This window comes from Prionailurus viverrinus, chromosome A2, assembly GCF_022837055.1.
Source record: "Prionailurus viverrinus isolate Anna chromosome A2, UM_Priviv_1.0, whole genome shotgun sequence".
Taxonomy (NCBI): domain Eukaryota; kingdom Metazoa; phylum Chordata; class Mammalia; order Carnivora; family Felidae; genus Prionailurus; species Prionailurus viverrinus.
The window spans coordinates 130,734,679-130,755,832 of NC_062562.1; the positions used below are offsets into that span (position 1 = coordinate 130,734,679).

Genomic DNA, 21,154 nt, shown 5'->3' on the forward strand with positions numbered 1-21,154 from the left:
TTTAAAGGAAAAGACTTTTTAGTGTGGCTCATCAAATGGAACCTAACTATGCACTATAAACAAGGTAGATACTTAAAAGAAAATTAGTCAACAAACCCAAATATAAAGGGATAAGCAAAAACATATCAGGAAAATTGAAACAATAGGTGAGCAGGAATAGTAACACAGATATCAAACAAAACAGAATGCAAAACAGAAACCATTAAATGTAAAAAAAGAGGGACAGTTTTTAATCTTTAAAGCCAAAACTACAATGAAGATATAATAAATATAAATATCCTTGTAGCAAATAGCACAGCATTCGTCTTTGTAAAGCAAAATTTCAGAGATATCAGGACACACAGAAAAAGCAAACTATTAATAGGAGTCAGTACAAGACAGATCAAGTGAACAAAAAAAAAAAAAGCAAAAAAAAAAAAAATTTAAGCCTAAACATGGAATTAATAAGGTAGATTTTAGGGATGTATATTAAACTTTATATGCTGAAAATAGAATATAAACCTTCTTCTCAAATGCATATGGAGCATCACAAAAATTAATCCCATTTTAGTTCACAAGGAAAATATCAGTACGTTCTACAAAACAAAAATATTAGAAAGCAATACTTTCTGATCTCAATGAAATAAAACTAGAAATTATTTAGTCATTTTTGTAAAAGCCCTTTCTACTTGGATTAAAAAAAATATTTGTTTTAAGCAACTCTTGGATGAAAACGTGAATATAAACTAAAAGAAAAAAATACCTTTAAAAATATTAAAATTAAAACACATGAGATATTTTGAAAGCACTGATCAGAGAAAAATTCAGAGCTTTAAACATTTCTATCAATAAAGTTCAAAGAACAAATATATAAAGGGGTGCCTGGGTGGCTCAGTCGGTTAAGCATCCAACTTTTCGGCTCAGGTCATGATCTCTCAGGTTATGAGTTCGACCGCCACGTAGAGCTCTGTGCAGACAGCTTGGTGCCTGGAGCCTGCTTCAGATTCTATGTCTCCCCCTCTCTCTCTGCCCCTCCCCCACTCACAGTCTGTCCCTCTCTGTCTCTCAAAAATAAAAAAAAATTTTTTTTAAATATATATATGAATCACTGTCAAAGCCAAGCAAGGACAGCTCCAGACCTTCTCACACTTCCCATCTCTTTCTTCTTCTATCCCAGCTCTGATTCAGTCAGAAAAGGCACCCCATTTTTCAGGACTCATGTGCACCCAGACAGTCCAGGCTAATCTTCCCACCCCCATGTTGATAACCTAAATCATGTCTGCCAAATCCCTTTTGGTCTACAAAATAATATATTCAAAGGTTCTGTGGATTAGGGCATGGACATCTGTGAGAGGGGTGGGGAGCATTATTTTGCCAACCTGAGTAACATATACATTTTCTTTTATCCAGCAATTGCACACACACACACAACTTGCACACCATTAAAAGCGAGGTAACAGAGAAAACAAATTTATACACATATACATACATATATTTGTACATATATAAAAATTAAACTCCCAGCTCAGAAAGGTATTCAAAATAGAAACTAACTTGAAAAACATGGTGTTTCATACACACATGACTACAGAAAGACAGTACCCAGGTATGCCGCAAGTTCTCACTGCTTCTTTTCTACTTGGTCCTGACACTGCACAAGAGCTCCTGGAAATGGAGCTCCCTGAAAATACACGGAACCAACTGCCCCAGTGACCGAGATACCAGACTACGAAATGTAACTTCTTTTTTAATTTTTCACTTTTACTTTCTTCGTGCCATTTCTCTTGACTTTTATTTATTCCATTTCCTATCATGTCTCACTACACAGAAAGACAGAAAGAGAAAGGTAGCTCAGTTTTAGGTCAGATCGGTCTGGTAACAAGAGAAATCAAAAGTTCGAAACACACCTATTCCTTCTTCAGTCCCATCACCTTGCATAATTAATCAAAGCCCTGACAAGCAGCTTTCATGGGCTTTTGACCCTGAGACAAGAGCAAGTTACAGGCCAAGTGCCATGAGCTCAGCAGAGATTCACACTTCCTGATGCTCTTCTGAAATCTAAACTTTAACACGGGCACAGCAGTAGGGGAGACAGAAATGGCATTCTTAAAGAAGAGATAGAAACTAAAGCTTTATTTAAGCTTCCTTCACTCTTCTTAATGGATAACTTAGATATTTAAAACTATATTTGATGAAACGATGCCCACCTTTATGTAAGGTTAATTTTGAGGATGAATACCAAATTTTAAGCCTTAAGAGTTCTAAAAACTCAACTGTACAACACTAAAGGTAAAATGTCTACAGAGTGGAAATATAACAAAGCTGAATGGTGAATGGATGAGAAGAAAACATTTATACCACATGCAACAGAGGAAAGGTTAGTTATAGTATATAACTATTACATAGTATATAGTATTATAAAAAACAACTCTGAGGAAAGATAGGTAAAACATTCAATTAACAGAAGAAATAAAAATAAGCCTAAGAACTTGAAAAGATGTCAAACATCACTAATAAATTAAGAGATGCAAATAAAAATCAGGATATTCTTCCCATGAAATTACAAATTTAATAGCTTTATAACATCCGGTTATGTGAGAATATGGGGAAATTGCCATTCTCATACAATATTGGTGGGAACATAAAAAGGTGCAATTTTATTGGAGAACAACATTGTCAGTACCTATCAAAATCTAAAATTTACATGCCATACTATTTCCATCTCCAGTCTTCTATTCTTGAGACACAATTACAAAGAGACACAATTTTAACTGTGAATTCTTTTAAAAAGGTGTGTAATGATATGAAAAATTTACACAAAAATAAAGGCCTGGAAGGATACCCACCACATGGATGATGGTATCGACAGGGTGGGAACTGTGAATGACTAAAATGAGTAAAGAGGTACTTGCACATTTCAACTCAGTATGTCCTTACCTAATTTTGAATTTTTACATAAGAACGTTTTCAAGTATACTTGTATAATCTCATCTTAATAAGTTATTTTTAATGTGACAAGGAGATAAAAAATTGAAGACAGCATGTGCCTAAGATGTTTTAGATACTTTTTGTCATGATGGCCCTTCTCAACCTACCCTTTAGTCTCAGCAATATTTTTATGCTTTTCAATTTTTATCTATTTTTTATTTTGGTGGAATCCATAGATTCCTCAATCATATCTTCCAGCTCAAAAATTCTAACAGTGTATTTTCTGGATTTTATCCTGTCTGTAGTTATGCTTTACTGTCAGTGACAACATTTTTCAATTCTACAGTTTCAGATTAGTTCCTTTTTGTATCCATACATTCATATATGCTTCTACCTGTTTTGTGGTTACATAATCTCTTGCTCTAATTCAACGAAAGTAATTTTTTCACTTATCTCCATGAAAATGAAAATCAAATACACGTGTTTTAAAGCTTTTATCAAACCCTTCCATTAAACTAATTTTTTATAAAAAGCCAATTTGTGTTCACATTATTAATCAAGTTTTCTTTCTCAACAGCAGATTTCTTCACGTTTTTTTATACCGTTTACAGTGGGTAAGATAAAGTGGCCCAACAAAAACTAGCACAATGAGGTAGACAAAATAAATGAGAATAGTACCAAAAACAGGTTAGCACACATCATACATATTTAATAGCACACATCATACATAATATTTAAGTTGTTCAAATCTTGTTTCAACTCCATCTTTAAATTTTAGTCAAGTTACTTAAAAGCAAGCCTACATTGCTATTATTTAAATTTGAATATTTGGTCTCCAGGAATATTGCAGTACTCTCTTGGTTCAATAACATTTTTATATTAGGATTAAAATTCTAACTGATGCCACAAGGATCAGCCTTTATCAGTTAAATGAAAATGCCATATTTTTTAAAGCAAGCAATCATAAAAAGTAATACATTATATTAAAAAATTTACTTTAACTTAGAAACATAAATAAATCCTGATTTGCCAGTCTTTTGAAGTTATTTGAAGATATGAAACAATTATTTAGGAATGGCAATAACAGTAATTAGTGTAATCATCCCTTACCAATTGATTTTTTTTTCCATTTCCCATGGCTCCTAGCACATGCTTTGTAATAAAAGTATTAAATAAATTATTTGGATGGATGGGCAGAACAACAAGTATATAAATGGGAATGAATCAACCATTTAGCTCAAAGAACCAAGTCTGACTGCAAATTAGTCAAACCTAGAGTGCCTTAGTTACCCAAAGTACCATACATCTAGGGTCAGTGTTTCATTTTTTTTTAAACAATATCAGCAGGAGTATGAACAACAACACCAACAAACATCCACTACAAATCTGCTGTGCGAAGGACTCTGTAAGTTTCATCAGAAACACACAAAAAAATAAGCAAGACTGCCTCTACACATAATCCAGGTATAGACTTAAGACACACATAAAAGGACATATTACAATTCGAGGCATCTATGCTAAGTAGCAAGGAGGTGAGAAAGAGAACAAGGTGAGACAAAGAAACAAGACAAGAAGCACAGTACAAGCACTTCAAGGAGGCACGAAGGGAAGGGAAGGGAAGGGAAGGGAAGGGAAGGGAAGGAAGGTTCTGCAGTCCAGGACACCATGGCAGAAATGTTGATCTGTGGGCAACGATGAAGTCCGTGTACAAGAGGGGGCATGGGGGAAAGGTGGGTGGAAGTTGTGCATGGTCAAAGAAAAGACACGGACTGTAGAAGGAAACAAACGCTTTTCTTTCTTCTTAGCATAACCTTGTTGTGCTGTAACTGTAAATATTTTAGATGAAAATCTAGGACTAAAGGTCAACCATTCACCCCATCCTCATCATTCTACCCACAGCAAACTGTTATCAGCCATAAACAGAGACTAGGTGTTCTGAGCAATCAACTACTTTGGTAAAACAAGACTTAACAGATATAACAGTAATCTAACAATCAGAATAAAATAACTACACTTAATGGTAAAAGTTGACTAACATAACTTAAACTGTCTTCGATAACTTAGAAGCCATTTAAGACCTTACAGCATCCATGAAGGGGGAAAAAAATCGCTATTATTTACCGAGCACCACTGTATGCCAAGTACTGCAGTGTAAGCTTCTCGTTATCACCTCACTTAGTATTTACTATGTACTCTTATGAAGTATTACTTTTGTTTTATGGATAAAATAAAATCCAGGTGTCTAATATTCCTTACTCACTCATGACAGAAATAGCACTAGGTCTGATTCCACAGTCTTGTCCCTTCACCGTAATACTGTATGTGTATGTGTTTTAAAAAGAGTTATAGTTGGCAACAAGCTTTCCTAAAAATCAATCAATGAGACTATTTACCTTGAGTCTCAAAAATATTGTCCCAGAAGTCACTGACTACCTCTTTTTTTTCTTTTTCTTTTTTCTTTTTCCTTTCTTTTTTTTTTTTTTTAATCATAGTACACTACGGGTGAGTTCCTCTGGATTTTATTTGTATAAACGATTCTTCCTTCAAACTAAATTACTTTAAAAACACTTACCACAAAGGAAATTGCTAACACAATCATTATCTACCTCAGTACAAACTAATGTTATTATCTCCAGGAAACAGAAGCAACTGAATTACATAATAGAAATATTAGTTTAAAAGGTCACTGGATGTCAGAATGTATCATTTTACAGAAGTCTCAGGAGACACCATTCATCAGAAATTATAATGCCTAGAACACCAAGTTCAATGCCATGATTTAGCAGATCTTGCTCTTCTTTGGTTCATTTAGCACCAGTTATGAAACTCTGGCAAGTGGAGTATAGTTATTCTCTCTCTGAAATATTTCCTTCCACATGCAAGGCAGAAGAAAGAAAACCAGGGAGGTCTATTTGAACAATGCTTTATTAAAAACACATCTAATATCCCACATTAATATACAGAACATACACACAAAAATTAGCCCTAAAAGAGATGAGCTTAGTCCCACTCCCGCACTTAAAAGATAAAGAAACAAAGACTCAATAAAGTCAAAAGTTTACCCAAAGTTATAGAAATAATGATTGAAAGAACCAGAAGTCAAGAGTGGTAATCAAATTACACCATCACTCTCAACTAGATTAAAGAAAAACTGAACATGAAATAAAGAAAGATATGAAGTGATGTTTTCTTTCCCAAACTCACTCACAAACTTCAACTCAACTTTTGCATCTGGACCTACATTGGATTAGTAAAGGAATTTGATGAAAACTGAGTAATTAGCTCCTGCAATACATTAAAATACTTTCCAAACACTGTGTAAATACTTAAGGTAGTAACTGAGGCTGAAAGAGCATTCTCAAACCATATTACACAAGATGCCTATGTTTTAAAACACATGGTGAGAAACACATTTAGCCTCTAAATGCTAATTTGGGATTAGAACCCAATTAAAATTGCCACAGAGATATCAATCCTATGTTCACCACTAATACTACTCTTCTGTATACAAAATTCTTTAGATACAATTCATTGCCTGCAATATGTTACACATAATCAAGAAATAATAGTACAGAAGAAAGAAAAAAATTTTGGATGTCAAATGAACTAAAACTCTGCAAGTTTTTCAAGATTTCAAGTCTATGAGTCACTTTTCATAGTATACAAAGAACAAGAAAACCCATCACTATTGGAAATGCGGGGACTAAAAGAAAACTAAAAAATACATTATTCTAGTTGTTTTTAAAAATAAATTAATTATAGTGCTCACTTCGGCAGCACATAGACTAAAATTGGAACAATGCAGAGAAGATTAGCATGGTCCCTGCGCAAGGATGACACACAAATTTGTGAAGTGTTCCATATTTGTTTTAATGCTTTTTAAAATGTTTATTTAACTTTGAGAGAGACAGACATAGACAGAGCACGACCTGGAGAGGGCAGAGAGAAAGGCAGAAACAGAATTTGAAGCAGGCTCCAGGCTCTGAGCTGTCAGCACAGATGACAAACAAATTAATTAATTAATTATATACATTTAGATTTCTCAAAATTTAAAACCGGGCATGTTTTCAGCCATATGATCCCTATTTCATCAAAATACATCCTTCATGTTCACCACATTATAAAATATGAATATAATACAAACACTTTAGAAAAATCTTTAGATTCATCTCTCCTAGATCTGAATATATATATCCTCTATCTCCCTGCAAATCCATTCCTAGGTTGATATCTAAGAGATATTCATACATGTACAGAAAAATTTAAAGAATATTTGTAGCAGAAAAAAAATAATAACCTAACAACCTAAATGTCTGTTGACAGCAGAATGAAATCTAAATTGTGGAATCATCTGACTCCAGAGCAATAAAACTGAACTTCAGCTACACACACACAGGATGAACTTCATCTAAAGAATACTGAGTGAAAGGGGTGCCTGGATGGTTCAATCGGTTAAGCATCTGACTTCAGCTCAGGTTGTGATCTCCCGGCTTGTGAGTTCAAGCCCCATGTCAGGCTCCACGCTGACAGAGAGAGAAGTCTTCCTCTCTCTCTGCCCCTCACCCGCTCACATTCTCTCTCTCTCAAAAATAAATGAACATTAAAAAAAAAGGGTATGTTTAAAAAAAAAGAATATTGGGGCGCCTGGGTGTCTCAGTTGGTTAAGCATCCAACTTCTGCTCAGGTCATGATTTCACGGTTCGTGAGCTGGAGCCCCATATTGGGCTCTGTGCTAACAGCTCAGAGCCTGGAGCTTGCTTCAGATTCTGTCTCCCCCTCTCTTTCTGCCCCTCCCCCACTCACTCACACTCACACACTCTCTCTCTCTCTCAAAAATAAACATTAAAAAAATTAAAAAAAAAAATGTTGACTGAAAGAAGTCACACAGCAAGAGTATATACTATATAACTCAACTTACATACACTTCTGAAAAGGCAGAACTAATCTATGGAAATAAAAATCATCCAGGTGAGGCAGTGACACAAAGGGAATATGAGGGACATAGGGTCCTTAAGTATGTATTACATTTGTTCTGAGATTACATCCTGGGTTTCCCAGCAGGAGTAACCAGAATTATCAGAATATAGAAATGACTTTTCCACTAACTAGCCATATGATCTTTAATATAATTTAGCCTTCCAGTGGCAAGATTAATAGCCAATAAATCTCACATAGGTCATCCGAAGATTTTTGAGAAAGATTTTAAATCATTTTTATTCATTTAACAAATATTCATTGTGAGCCTACTATGTATAAAACACCATTTCGGGCACCTGTCACTTACATTCTACTGGAGAGAAATAGAAAATATGCAGCAAACACAATGAATATATGAATTATAATGTAAACTGCAATCAGCGTTTAGGAAAAATATATACAAGTACACACCAAATGAGACCTTCAATCCTGTCTGAACATTTCTGAGCACACATAAACACAGAAGGGAACTAGCTTTAAGTAACTATTTTATTTTATTACACTCTGAAGTAAATCCTTTCCCAGGGTTAATACTCCAGCATAAATCTTCATGAATAAGTCTTGATAACGTATGAAATATTTAAACATATCCTTGAAACCACAAAGGATAGAGCTGGAACCAAAAGGCAGATTTTTCAAAGAAAGAGATTAGTTCAGTGTTTCAGAAAGAACTTCAAATAATCAAAACACTTAAAAAGACAATGTTAAAGAGAAACTTGATACTGGATTATAGAGAAATAAATTTATTCTGGAAGGAGGTTTGATTTGACCTATAAGACAATTCTGGGGTTTTATTTTAAGAATAAATTAGCAATTAAGAGTTTTGAAAATATGTTAAAGTATTATTTGCTTTTAAAATATTTACTGCACATATACATTAATAAAATGAATGAATGTCATATACAACTTACATTCATAATAAATTGATATTTAAACTACTCAGTATTATCTTGTATACCTTAAAAATACTGTCATTATTACATGTAAGTGTAATTATAACAGCAATAAAATTTTATATCCCTCTTACTTTTTCCTCTTGAGCATAATGTCTAAAAGCATTTTAAATATGTTAACTTTTCCTGTAATTCTAGGTACACTAATAGGAATATTTGTGTTAGTCACCACACCCTTTTTAATAGAAAAAGATATACAAATCTCTAAAAATTTACAGGATTTTTAAAAGTTAATTTTAATATCATTCTAGCATAAAAGATGTGCAAAAAATGAGCCAAATTTAAAAAAATGCATATCCTAAATCACATTGTTTAAAAATTCAGATAACAGAATAAAACAACACTGAGGCCTGTTTATGCCACACTGTAATGGTTTTAAATCATAGTTTGAACCCAAACTGAAAATCCTTGTAACTGCCTGTTACATATACAAGACATTTGTAGAATAATATCAAGTATTTATTAAGTGGTTGTACCCCCTTCGAACCCATTTTCCACACTATAGTTACCATGGTCTTTCTAAAATGTTATTTTATCGGGATGCCTGGGAGGCTCAGTTGGTTGCGCACCTGAATTCCACTCAGGTCACGATCTCATGGTTCATGAGTTCGAGCCCCATGTCCAGCTCTGTGCTGACAGCTCAGAGCCTGGAGCCTGCTTTGGATTCTGTCTCCGACTCTCTCTGCCCCTCCCCTGATCACTCTCTGTCTCTGTCTCTCTGTCTCTCTGTCTCTCTGTCTCTCTCAAAAATAAACAAACATTTTTTTAAAAAATTCAATAATAATTTTATCATGTCATGTTCTTTCTTTTTCTTTTAATTGTTTTTTAATATTTATTTATTTTTGAGAGAGAGAGAGAGAGAGAGAGAGAGAGATCATGAGCAGGAGAGTGGCAGAGAGAGATGGAGACACAAAATCCAAAGCATGCTGCAGGCTGTGTGCTGTCAGCACAGAGCCCAATGTGGGGCTCAAACTCTTGAGCTGTGAGATCATGACCTGAGAGGAAGCTGGACGCTCAATCAACTGAGCCACTCAGGTTCCCCAATGTTCTTCATGTTCCTTCTTAAAATTATAAATAGCTTTCTTTCTACCACAGGATCACACCCAAGTCCTTAAAATAACTTTGAGGTAGCATGCCCTGCTTACCTATACAGATTTACCTCTCCCCACTCCACCTGAACTTAATTTTTCAACCACATGTCATCAAGTCATGTTCTCTGAGCTTTGTGGATTCCCTGCTCGAAATATGAGCTGTCACTTCTGACAGAAATAGAATACTATTTCCTCTTCTTTCTTCCTGTCTTCTCAGCTTTCGACATTCAGCTGAGACAAGACATGTCCTTCAGTGAGAAGATTTTCCTGCCTTCCTTCATACCCAGTGCTTCTTTCCTAAAGCAGTCTCATACCGAGCTATATAGTTTAATGGTCTACCTTCCCCACTATCAGCAAAACAGGGACCATTTCTCTGTATCACTTTTCTGTACCCCGTGATATTTAAAGAATTCATTATCTCTTGGATAAATGAGTGAATGATATGAATGCCAGCCTTCAATGTAAGTGATGTAAGTGCTGGGACATAACACAAAATAAGAATATATTTTATTATATATATATATAAATTTTATATATATATATATATATATATAAATTACATGCAAGTAATTTCATAGTCTAGGAATTTATTTCCCACACAAATAATTTCATAGTACAGGTGTCTGCTTAAAATGAAAACAGAATAGAGAAAGAGGTGACACGACCTTGGGGAAATTACTTAACCTCTTCAAGCTTTATCTTCTTCTTCTGTTAGGTGGGGGAACGTCACCATCTTTACATAGTGCAACCATCCACTTATTTATCAAACCAGAAAACCAGTCACCATTCGGGTTTCCTCTCTCCCCCTCTGTTATTACATCCAATCCAACCAAAATGTCTGTGAATCTACCTCCTAAGAAGTATTTCAATCCATCCACTTCTCTCCACTTTTTTTCTATCCCCACAGTAATCCAGTTTCTCTCCTAGACTTCTAAATATATTATTTCCATTCTTACCTCATCTAATTTATTTATCATAGAGTAGTCAAAGAATCTTTATCAAACTATAAGTTGAATGCCACTTTACTTAAGATCTCTCTCAAAGACTTTATCTGCCCTATTAAATGATATGGCCTCTAACAACACCTCCAAACTCATCTTGTCCAACTTTGCCCAAACAAATCTCCAGCCACACTGGTCTCCTTCCAGATCTTGCAACATGCCAAGCTTTTTGCTGCCCCAGGGTCTTGACATATACTATTCACTCTGTGTAGTACACTCTTCTCTTCATTTTTTATAAGGTTGATTCCTTTACTTCCTTCAGTTTCAGTGTGTCAGTTAAGAGAGACTTTCCCTCCTGTCCACCATAACTAAACTGTTGCCTCAGCCCACATTCCTGTTTTTCTCTATCACCACACACAGATCTTTCCTTCTTTCCCCTGCCTTCAGCATATTCTCAATGTGTAGAACTGTGCCAGGGTATAGAGCAAGCAGATTAAAAATGTCTCCAGAAGACAGAAGAAAAGAAGGGTAACTGTACATGGTCTGAACATGTACAGACTATTTTGATGTGAACAGAGGTTTCCTATTTTCTCTAATTTTTACCTTTGACAGTCCAACATCCACCAGTAGAACTGGATAAATGCTTTCTGTTTAAAAGTCTACTATTAATACATACATTATCTAAAATAAGGCATGGGAGGGCACCTGGATGGCTCAGTCAGTTAGGCATCTGACTCCGACTCAGGTCATGACCTCACGGTTTGTGGGTTCGAGCCTCACGTCGGGATCTGTGCTGACAGCTCAGAGCCTGGATCCTGCTTCAGATTCTGTGTCTCCCTCTGTCTCTCTGTCCCTCCCCAACTTGTGTGCTTGCTCTCTATCAAAAGTAAATAAATAAACATTTAAAAAAAATTTTTAAATAAGTCATGGGATGATACAACTGAATTAATATAAGTAGATAGCTGTTACTTTAGGAAGAATGAGTAGGATCATGAAGAAATAAATAAATAAGACACTTTAGAGATTAATTCAACGTCCTAAAAATGAAGTGCTACCTGAGGGTGGTAGCATCAGGAAGAAGCCACACAATAATGTTTTGGATGAGAAAATGAGGCAAAATAAAATTTGAGTACCACAAACCCAGGACTACGAATACGAGTAAAACTGATGAGTGCAGAAGCAGTAGTAAAGATAAACCCTGAGTATTCTACATTTATTGTTTTCTCCTAGAATTTTCCTTGCACATACTTAGTATGAAAATTAGAAATTTCATGTAAGATCACATAGAATGTAATCCAGATTTTATGAGTCAATCAATCCTTTATAAGCCCTAGACAAGTCTAATATTGCTAAATGTGTAATATTAGTAATTTGAGGTCAGGTAAAACTGTCAAGTAGATGTAATCTTATTGCATACTGTTTTAGTTTTGCTTCATGAGAGCTCATTGCACTTAGATTCATTTTATGTTAGTCACCTGAGGCACAGTTTGCTACCCACCACTCTGCAATGAGCAGCTGTTTGCAATAATCCCCATGTTGCCGACAACATTAGACTGTCTCCTGGGGTTTAGAGGATGTTGATTCCTAAAGGCCAGATTTAACACTTTGGGGAAATATAAAAGACATCAAACAGCTACAGAAGGAGAAATAAGGTATGGATTTTGATTATTTGAGGACTGCAACTTATTACAGGCATTGGTTACCACAGAAATTATGATCTGTAAATGGCCTACGTGGAATAGGCTGGGAAATAATACGTTGTACAAAAATGGAGTTGACTCATAGCACATCAGAGATGGGTGGCACCATGGAGATTAACTGGCAGCAGTTCTGGCTAATGATTAACAGGTGGGAATCTCTCTAGTGAAAGCACTAATGTACCACTTGACAACTGTGGCCTCCACTGGAATGACTGCAATACAGGGCAGGTCGTTTTAAGGCAGTTCTGTTATAGAATTCTTTTTTTTTTTTTTAATTTTTTTTTTCAACGTTTATTTATTTTTGGGACAGAGAGAGACAGAGCATGAACGGGGGAGGGGCAGAGAGAGAGGGAGACACAGGATCGGAAACAGCTCCAGGCTCCGAGCCATCAGCCCAGAGCCCGACGCGGGGCTCGAACTCACGGACCGCGAGATCGTGACCTGGCTGAAGTCGGACGCCCAACCGACTGCGCCACCCAGGCGCCCCTAGAATTCTTTATATTGACTGAAAAATCTACCTCGGCTCTTTAATTTATTCCCACTAGGTTATGGTCCCTAGAACCAATAGAATAAATCAAGTTAATCTTCCATATCCCCACAGATATTTGGAAACAACTACTACATACCCTCACACCTCATTTTCTTTGTCTTCGGATTATACCACTGTCCATTATTCAATTCTAATGTTAATAAACATTGTAATAATGAAACACAGTGTTTTAATCAATGGGTCTCTTCTAAATTCCTTGCAATCGCCATATTTCAATAAGCAAAGCCAAATGAACTAACCTACCAATAAGAACTAGCAAATGTAGTAAGAGATTTGCAGGTCTCCTGAACTAAATCCTAATAAGGTTGGAATGAATTATAATCATCAGATAATGGAGATACTGAGGATTACAGAAATCAGAAAGGTCAGGAACTGAACTCATGGCTGACTTCGAACCCTAAGCCCTGTCCTGGACTACTTCAAGGGAGACCTGACCAGAGCAGAAGAGGAAACAGGCTAAGAGAAAATTCTGAACATCTGTTAACTCCTGAGTCTGTTATTTAATATACAAACTGACCCACATATTCCAGCCAGCTATGTGATCAATGTAGCAACTACATTTTTCTCCAGGCAACTGAAAAAAGGGCTAAACAAGGCAAGGAAGAGGACAGAACTTTCCACATGCTACAGGAAGAGGTCTGAACTTACCTTAGATTTATGAGGCCATTGAGCATTTTAAGTGTTAGAATTATACATTTACTAAAGTCATTTTAAAATATTGCTCTGAAAGTAGATATGGATAGATAAAATGAAAGCCACAGGAGAAGCTGAGAGCAGTAAAATAGTTCTCACAATAGTCCAGTGAACTGTGGACAAGAGTCTGAACTATATTGGTGATGTGGGAATGGAACAAAGTACATGGACTCAACAGATTTAAAAGCGGAAGTGACAGTACTTGGTGATGGTTTAGATGATAAACTGTGGTACACTGCTGTTTCAGACTGTGGGCTCCAGTCTGACGCCGGGATTTGAAGTCCCACTTCGATTTGTGGGACTGACGCTGCACTTGAGTATCGACCACGATAAAATAGGCACAAGAGTACCTCACTCGTGGAGATGCTGGTAACTTTCACTGTGACACTAAATGTTAGTGATGACAGTGAAGAAGAAAGAAGGGGAAGGGAGGGAATGAAGGGAGTGTAGGGTGACTCCAGGTCTCCACTCAGGTGACTCGGTGAACTCCGAGAGGGAACGCAGGCAGGAGGGTAGGCTCGGGAAAGTAGATCATGAGTTCAGTTTTGAAGATGATGGGCCTCAGATATCTGAGGTTATCCAGGCAGCAATGGGTTGAAGAATATGGAAGTAAATGCCAGCATGAGACTAGCCTTGTAAAGCAACTAAGCTCTGAAGGCAATTAGAAAGGATCAAAGAGCCAGGGGAAGAAAGTGGCTTCTTTTGATGGATGACACAAGCCTTTAGGGTTTGAAAGAAAAGCACCTGGAGGTAGAGATTGAAGGTATCAATGATTAAAGAGCTAAATGGGTGGCACTGGTTTCAGAGCCTTTGGGGAGAAATGGGCCAGGAGCACAAGGACAAGCCTCAAAGAGGAACAAAAGATCCTCCTTCTCCTAGAGAGGAAGGAAAGAGGCCACAGCATGGGTAGGTTTAGGGCAGGAAATTGGAGTTTCTCTACCATCTTTCTATTTCCTAATAGTCTGAGACCCAAGGCAGTTGAGGGAGGCTGAGGAGCAAGGAGGTACACTGGAAGATGGGGGCAAAGTTTTGGATTCTAAAACGGGGGTGAGCACGACAAAGTAAAGGCATCCCTGCTTTTTGGGGTCACCTGGGGCGTTTCCCCTAACTCTCCTCTCATAAATTCAACTTTTATCTCTCCCACAACATTTGCTTATAAATTCTATTAAAGCATTTATTATGATAAAATATCTGTATGTACCTTCCCCACTAGGTCACGTTCAGTTCAATGCTAAATTTCTGTAAAACACAGGTGGCACTCGAGCTTTCTCAGAAGCAGCAAGCCAGTGAGCAAGTCATCAAACTGGACTCTAATTCCACCTGCTTCCTTATTTTACTGTGTTAGAAGCCAAACAATGCCATTTTAAATCTAAGTAAAATAGAGAAATTTTGCAAAATTTCTTCTAATAGCAAATAGTGATTAGGAATCTGCCCTATGAATAAGGTAAATTGTGTCCATAGTATTTTTTCTCAAGATGCCCAAATGGCATTATTCGTCTCATTAACAGAACCAAAATTAAGAAATGGCCTTCAGAAACTGTTAAGAGAGCCTTAAACTATGCTCCATTGGACCTAGATGTTCTTGGGGAAAAAATGAACCTCTGCCATCACTTACAAACTGACTCTGCCATCTGAAAGCTCTGATATCTGAAACAAGGAATATTTCTTCTTCTGCCCTTATGTGTACATATCATAAACTCCTAATGATCTTCCTTGAATAAATTTAAACTAGCAAAGTAATCTTTTCTTCATCAAAAATCCTTTCAAGTATTCATTTTCTTCCCAAGGAGACTGAGTTCTGTGTATACTAGTTAATACTTTATAAGCTTGGGCTTGCATGCAGAACACAGAGGCCCTTTTATTTCCAGATAGTTTTCCTGCAATTTTAGTAGTGTGCCATAAGGAAAAGAATGTTTTTTAAGCTACAATCACATTATCAAAACAGAGGAGCCTCCCAGAGTCCTAATTACTAGAGTCAGAACATGGAATTATTATCTCAATTCTATTTTTCTCTGAAATTTGAGGGGAAAAATTAAAGATTAATTGGTAATACTAATAGCAACAAATTATTTGACAAATATGTATGAGCACCTGTGTTGGGCGGCTGCTATGTTAGGTATAGGAATGGTAATGAAACTGCAAGAAACATTATTCCTTCTCTTCAGGAATTATATAGGCAAGTGAGACAGAACATACGTTAAAGAACAAAACACTTTAAAGAATTTTGAGCCAAAATCCAACAAATGCAGCCACTTAATTTACAACAGGTGTCTTTTAATTTCAAATGTTAAAAATCAGTTTTTCTCACTAAGCTTTAGGAAAGCAAATCATGCCTTGACTTTCATACAGCCCTAAGAGCCTTAACTGTGTAGGTGTTAAAACACTACAGATAAACTGTTATATAGGCTTTAACTAAGAATGTGTGCAGAAGCACGGCTGTGTGGTACAAGGGGGAGAAGTAGAGTGGGATCCCTAGATAAAGGGGAAGAAGAACTCGAATAGCCACTGAGGGCGACAGAAGGAGTGCCAGGACAGGGAAAGACAGGGTCAGACACTCCACTCTCCCAACCCAGCATTCTGGCCACATCCCACAGAGGCCCTCTCCCTGTCCATATCAAAATGAATACCCCTTATCTCTGATCCAGAAGAGTCCCTACACTATCCCCCCCTCCAATATGATGCCTCTCATCTACTCCATGTGAACTCATTCTTTATTCAAAGATGTTCCCTATGTAAGAGGAATCCTGATGCCAATTATTAAAATAAAATATACCCCAAATCATTAAATTTTCATATAGTTACACTGGTGGACTTATCACCATTTTGTAATTATTAATGCAATATATTATTAAAAATTATTAGGTAATGGGGAGCCTGGGTGGCTCAGTCGACTGAGCGTGTGACCTTAGCTCAGGTCATGGTCTCAGGGTTCATGAGTTTGAGCCCAACATTGGCTCGCTTGCTGCTGTCAGGGTGGAGCCCACTTTGGATCCTCTGTCACCCTCTCTCTCCCCTCCCTCTCTCTCTCTTAAAAAAAAACATTAAAAAAATAATAATAAATTATTAGGTAATGAACTCCTTGAGGGCAGGGTCTTCTTAGTATCCCCAGAGCTTAGAGCAGTACACACTAGGTGCTCAGTACATTACATGGGGACAATATTCCTCCTACCAACAGGAGGATCTAGGTGTTTAGTAATTACCTGAATCTTACACGATTATTCTGTGTAAGTAATCACACTCGCAATGACAGATTTTGTCTAAAGTGGCTAAGCGATTAGGAGATTTCAGCTGTATGTCACCATAGAACAACTCTGACATTTCCTTTCTACAGAATATTTAAGAGTAAATGAAAAGAGAATTTAACACCTTTCCAAAAATCATCCAAAACGTGTATTAGTTTGTTCACAGGCACCATGAGGATCTTCACCTCTTACACCTTTGATCTATTTTTTAATTTTATTAATTTCCTCAGTTTCTGTTTATTGAGAACAGAATAATGAACACTGTAATTGTTGGGGATGAAGGGTCAGGTGAAAACCTGACTATGCATTTTCAGCCATTATACTTAATATTGCTAGGTTAGACGGCCAACTGTTATATTGGAAGAGATGAAAGTACCACACAAAATGATGAGGAAATCATGATGTTAAAATTTGCAATAACAGTCTGGTATTGATTTTGATGTAAAACTAAAAAGCTTACTTAATACATTTTTTGCTCAATTCACTACTGAATGTACACGGGGGAAAAAGATGGTATGTTGCATTCGACACCAACCCATTAAATCAAAATGAATAGGGGTGGCATCTTTTTTTTCTTATACTGCACTATAGATAACTCCCAATTCAAGATAACCAGCAATAGGAGCAATTTATCACCAAGATCATTTTGTCATCAAGTTCTGCTCCCATTCCTGGCAAAAAAATAAAATAAAATAAATTAATAATAACAAACGTATTCCTTCTGACCTATGCAAATTTCAAATGGGTACCACAGATAAAAATTGCTAAATGAGTGGCTACAGTACAGTGAGCTTGCAAAAAGAAAATCTTCTACTCACTGTTCTTTCTCATTACCAACTTATTTCATTGTTGTGTTAAATTTCAAACCATACTTTTGAAATGAATAAATGCAATCCATCTCAATTTCATCCATGTTGTACTGTATATCCAATAAATATCACTTTCAATTTTTTTGGCCTGTGTATTTCAAGACAGCTACTACATTGCCTCAATATACTTTATTTGATCTATTAGTATAAAAACAAATCTGATTAGGCTTCAATTCTTCAGAGAAATGATGTTCACCTACTGAAATATGTCACCTTCTTGAGAATATTTCTTTTTTCTGTGTCTTTTTTTATTTTTTTGATTTAAAAAAAAATTTTTTAATGTTTATTTTTGAGAGAGACAGAGACAGAATGCGAGTGGGTTGGGGCAGAGAGAGAGGGAGGCACAGAATCTGAAGCAGGCTTCAAGCTCTGAGCTGTCAGCACAGAGCCCAACGTGGAGCCCGAACTCACGAGCTGTGAGATCATGACCTGAGCCTAAGTCGGACGCTCAACAGACTGAGCCACCCAGGCGCCCCTGTGTCTTTTTTTAAAGTATCGTTTTCTATCAGTCTGTTTCTCACTAAGGCAATAAATGTATTCATAATAGGAAGACTTATGAGTAATAAGTATAAATGCAGTCACTCAGCTAGAGGTTTGGAATCAAGCACACACACCTGAGGCATAAAAGAGCCTACTTGAAGGGTGATGCTTGACAGGCTACGGGAGAAGTGAAAACAACCAACCATATACATAGTACAGAGGTGACAAAAATCTGGACATGGCAGTCAGCGGAGAAGATGCATAGTAAAGAATTAAAAATATATGCTATATATATATATATATATATATATATATATGGAAACAGAATACTTTTGTGAATCTCTATGATTCTGAATACTTTTCTGTTTTGAGAATCACTGGCTCAAAAAGTGCTAGGCAAACACAGATTCATGAAACTGTGTCTATATATCTTTATCTATAAATTTCTTCATTTTCTCAAAGGAAAAAAATTAATAGTCTCAACTTTTTTCTAACTTTTGAATGGGTTTCAAAAGACAGAGTAAGTAGAAAAGAAAACTATGGGCTATTTCCACATAAAGGTCCCTGATGATATCTGAAACAAAAATATCTAACATTTGTCTATCCAACAAGTGCCAAGCACTTAGTAGGAACAGCATATTAGAGTGATCAGTGTGTATATGTGTGTGTATATGTGTGTATATATTCCTCACAATTTCTTGAAAATTAAACATTATTGTCCCATTTTATAAACAAGGAAAGTAAGATTCAGAAAACTTGAAAAAAAATACACAATGCTATTTAGATACTAGTCAGATTTCAATCTCCACACTCTTTACTTTCCAACCTCCAATCCAGTGGCTGGCTCGAATGAGTCTGAGCCAATAGTTCTCAAACTTGGCTATAGGACCCCCTAACATTTCTAAAATGCAGTAAAGATCCCAAAACCTCTTCTTTATGTGAATTGTATATATGAATTTATGCCACATTAAAAACTAAAATTCATAACTTAAAATTTGTTAATTAATTTTAAAATAATAATAACACAACCATTACATGTTAACAAAAATAAATTTTTGTTTAAAATAATTCTATTTTCCCCAAAATACTTAAAAGTGGCATTGTTCTACTTTTTTTGCAAATCTCCTTCATGTCTGGCATAGAAACAACTGGATTTTCAATTCTGCTTTCGAATTCATCTGTCATTAAGTCACATGTCCTGTTGTCTCTTTACAAGTACACTGTACACTCAGGAAAAAATGAGAGTAAAGAAGGCAAATAAATTCTTAGGATTATTGTACAGAGTGTTGTCCTCACAGACCCACTAAAAGGGCTTCAGGGATCCATGAGCATCCCCCCAACCACATTTCAATAACCCCTTGGTCCTAAAGTATATTGTTTATATTGCATATGTATTATTTCATAAAATAAAAATTCAGAAATTTAACATAAAATTTCCGTTTTCTACTATAGAGTTTATCATGTATCTCTCAAGCTCCTGCTCCGCCTAATATCAGAAAACATAATCTAAGCATTTCTAGATAAACTTGGTCACATCTGGGTTTCTCAGTAATCCTGTTTAACTTCAATTCACAATTTCACGACTCAACTTCTTTCTTCTCCCTGAGGTAAGGGTTACGTGTTGAGAGGCAGTTCACACAACAGTCACATGGTACCAGTAGGAGGCATCAAACCTGCAGTGCCCTGCTCTAGCACCTTCCACGTCTCAGCATTTGGACAATCTGGTTTTTGGTGAAGTAATTATCTATGGTTGGCCTCTAATCATGCACTCCATGGTGCCATTTGGACTGTGTCCCCTCATCATAACTGAGAGCTATTTTCAAGCAATGGTCTGTCAACCAACTTTCCTGTTCTTCATCTCCAGACACCTCCCATAAACATCTCTACCTTACTGAACTCATGTCACTCTGGTGTAGGATACATCCATGAGATTGTTGCTTTTCAAAGTTCCAGAAGAGGCAGGAGGTTCCAATGCTGCTACTACCACACCATAGTCATATAGGACCATGCACACTTTTATAGAAGTCTTGCCATCTGCCTGGCTTTCACCTAGACAGTGAAGCACCAATCTCCCCTGTTCAAACCTTCACCTAAAGGGAATTCCTATCATCATCCCAGGTCTCAACTGAAGAGGAAAGGAGGGTAGGGTATAGGACTGCCAAGTGTATGGATTCTTGTTTCTAATGCAACTCTTCCTTCTGGCCAAGAAACAGTTAGTTAACATGTAGATGAGATCATCTCACTTTTTAGCTAATTGAATTCTAATCTATTGCTTAAATTTTTTAAAAAAAATTAAAAAATTATGTACTGGTATCTTCAGAGCTGTACTTTAAAAACTCAAGACCCTTTCTATCTTACACAGCGCCAGCTTCTTCAACTCAGACATTTGGGATTTCAAGACTTTTGCATCAACTGTAAATTTCAGCAGCCTACTTAGAACTCAAAAAATAAGTATTTGAGTCTTCTTTGTAGCTTTGCTCTATTCTCAGACATAAGACTGTAAATGTCATAAACGTCAATCTAATTTAAAGGGGAAAAGGGATTTGAGTATTAAAATCATATGCATACATGTACAAGTACATATATGTTAACAGAAAAGGATTTACTAAAAAAAATTATACAACTTAATGTATCACAAGTCTATTCACGTTTTTATAATAACAGATCCCATATACACAAATGTAGCCAGTTATATATATTACATTAATTACGAAAAGGAAACACTGGTTTTATTGACAAATTTTAATAGTC

General features: G+C 36.2%; 1 protein-coding gene and 1 non-coding gene across 8 annotated transcripts in view; one reads left to right on the forward strand and one right to left on the reverse strand.

Annotated features, from left to right (window-relative positions):
• IMMP2L (inner mitochondrial membrane peptidase subunit 2) overlaps positions 1-21,154 on the reverse strand; it is an 891,621-nt gene that overhangs the window by 673,055 nt on the left and 197,412 nt on the right. The gene's annotated exons all lie outside the window — the stretch shown is intronic.
• LOC125161446 (U6 spliceosomal RNA) lies at positions 6,669-6,775 on the forward strand. The gene has a single exon (XR_007150633.1). It is a non-coding gene; the product is annotated as a U6 spliceosomal RNA (small nuclear RNA).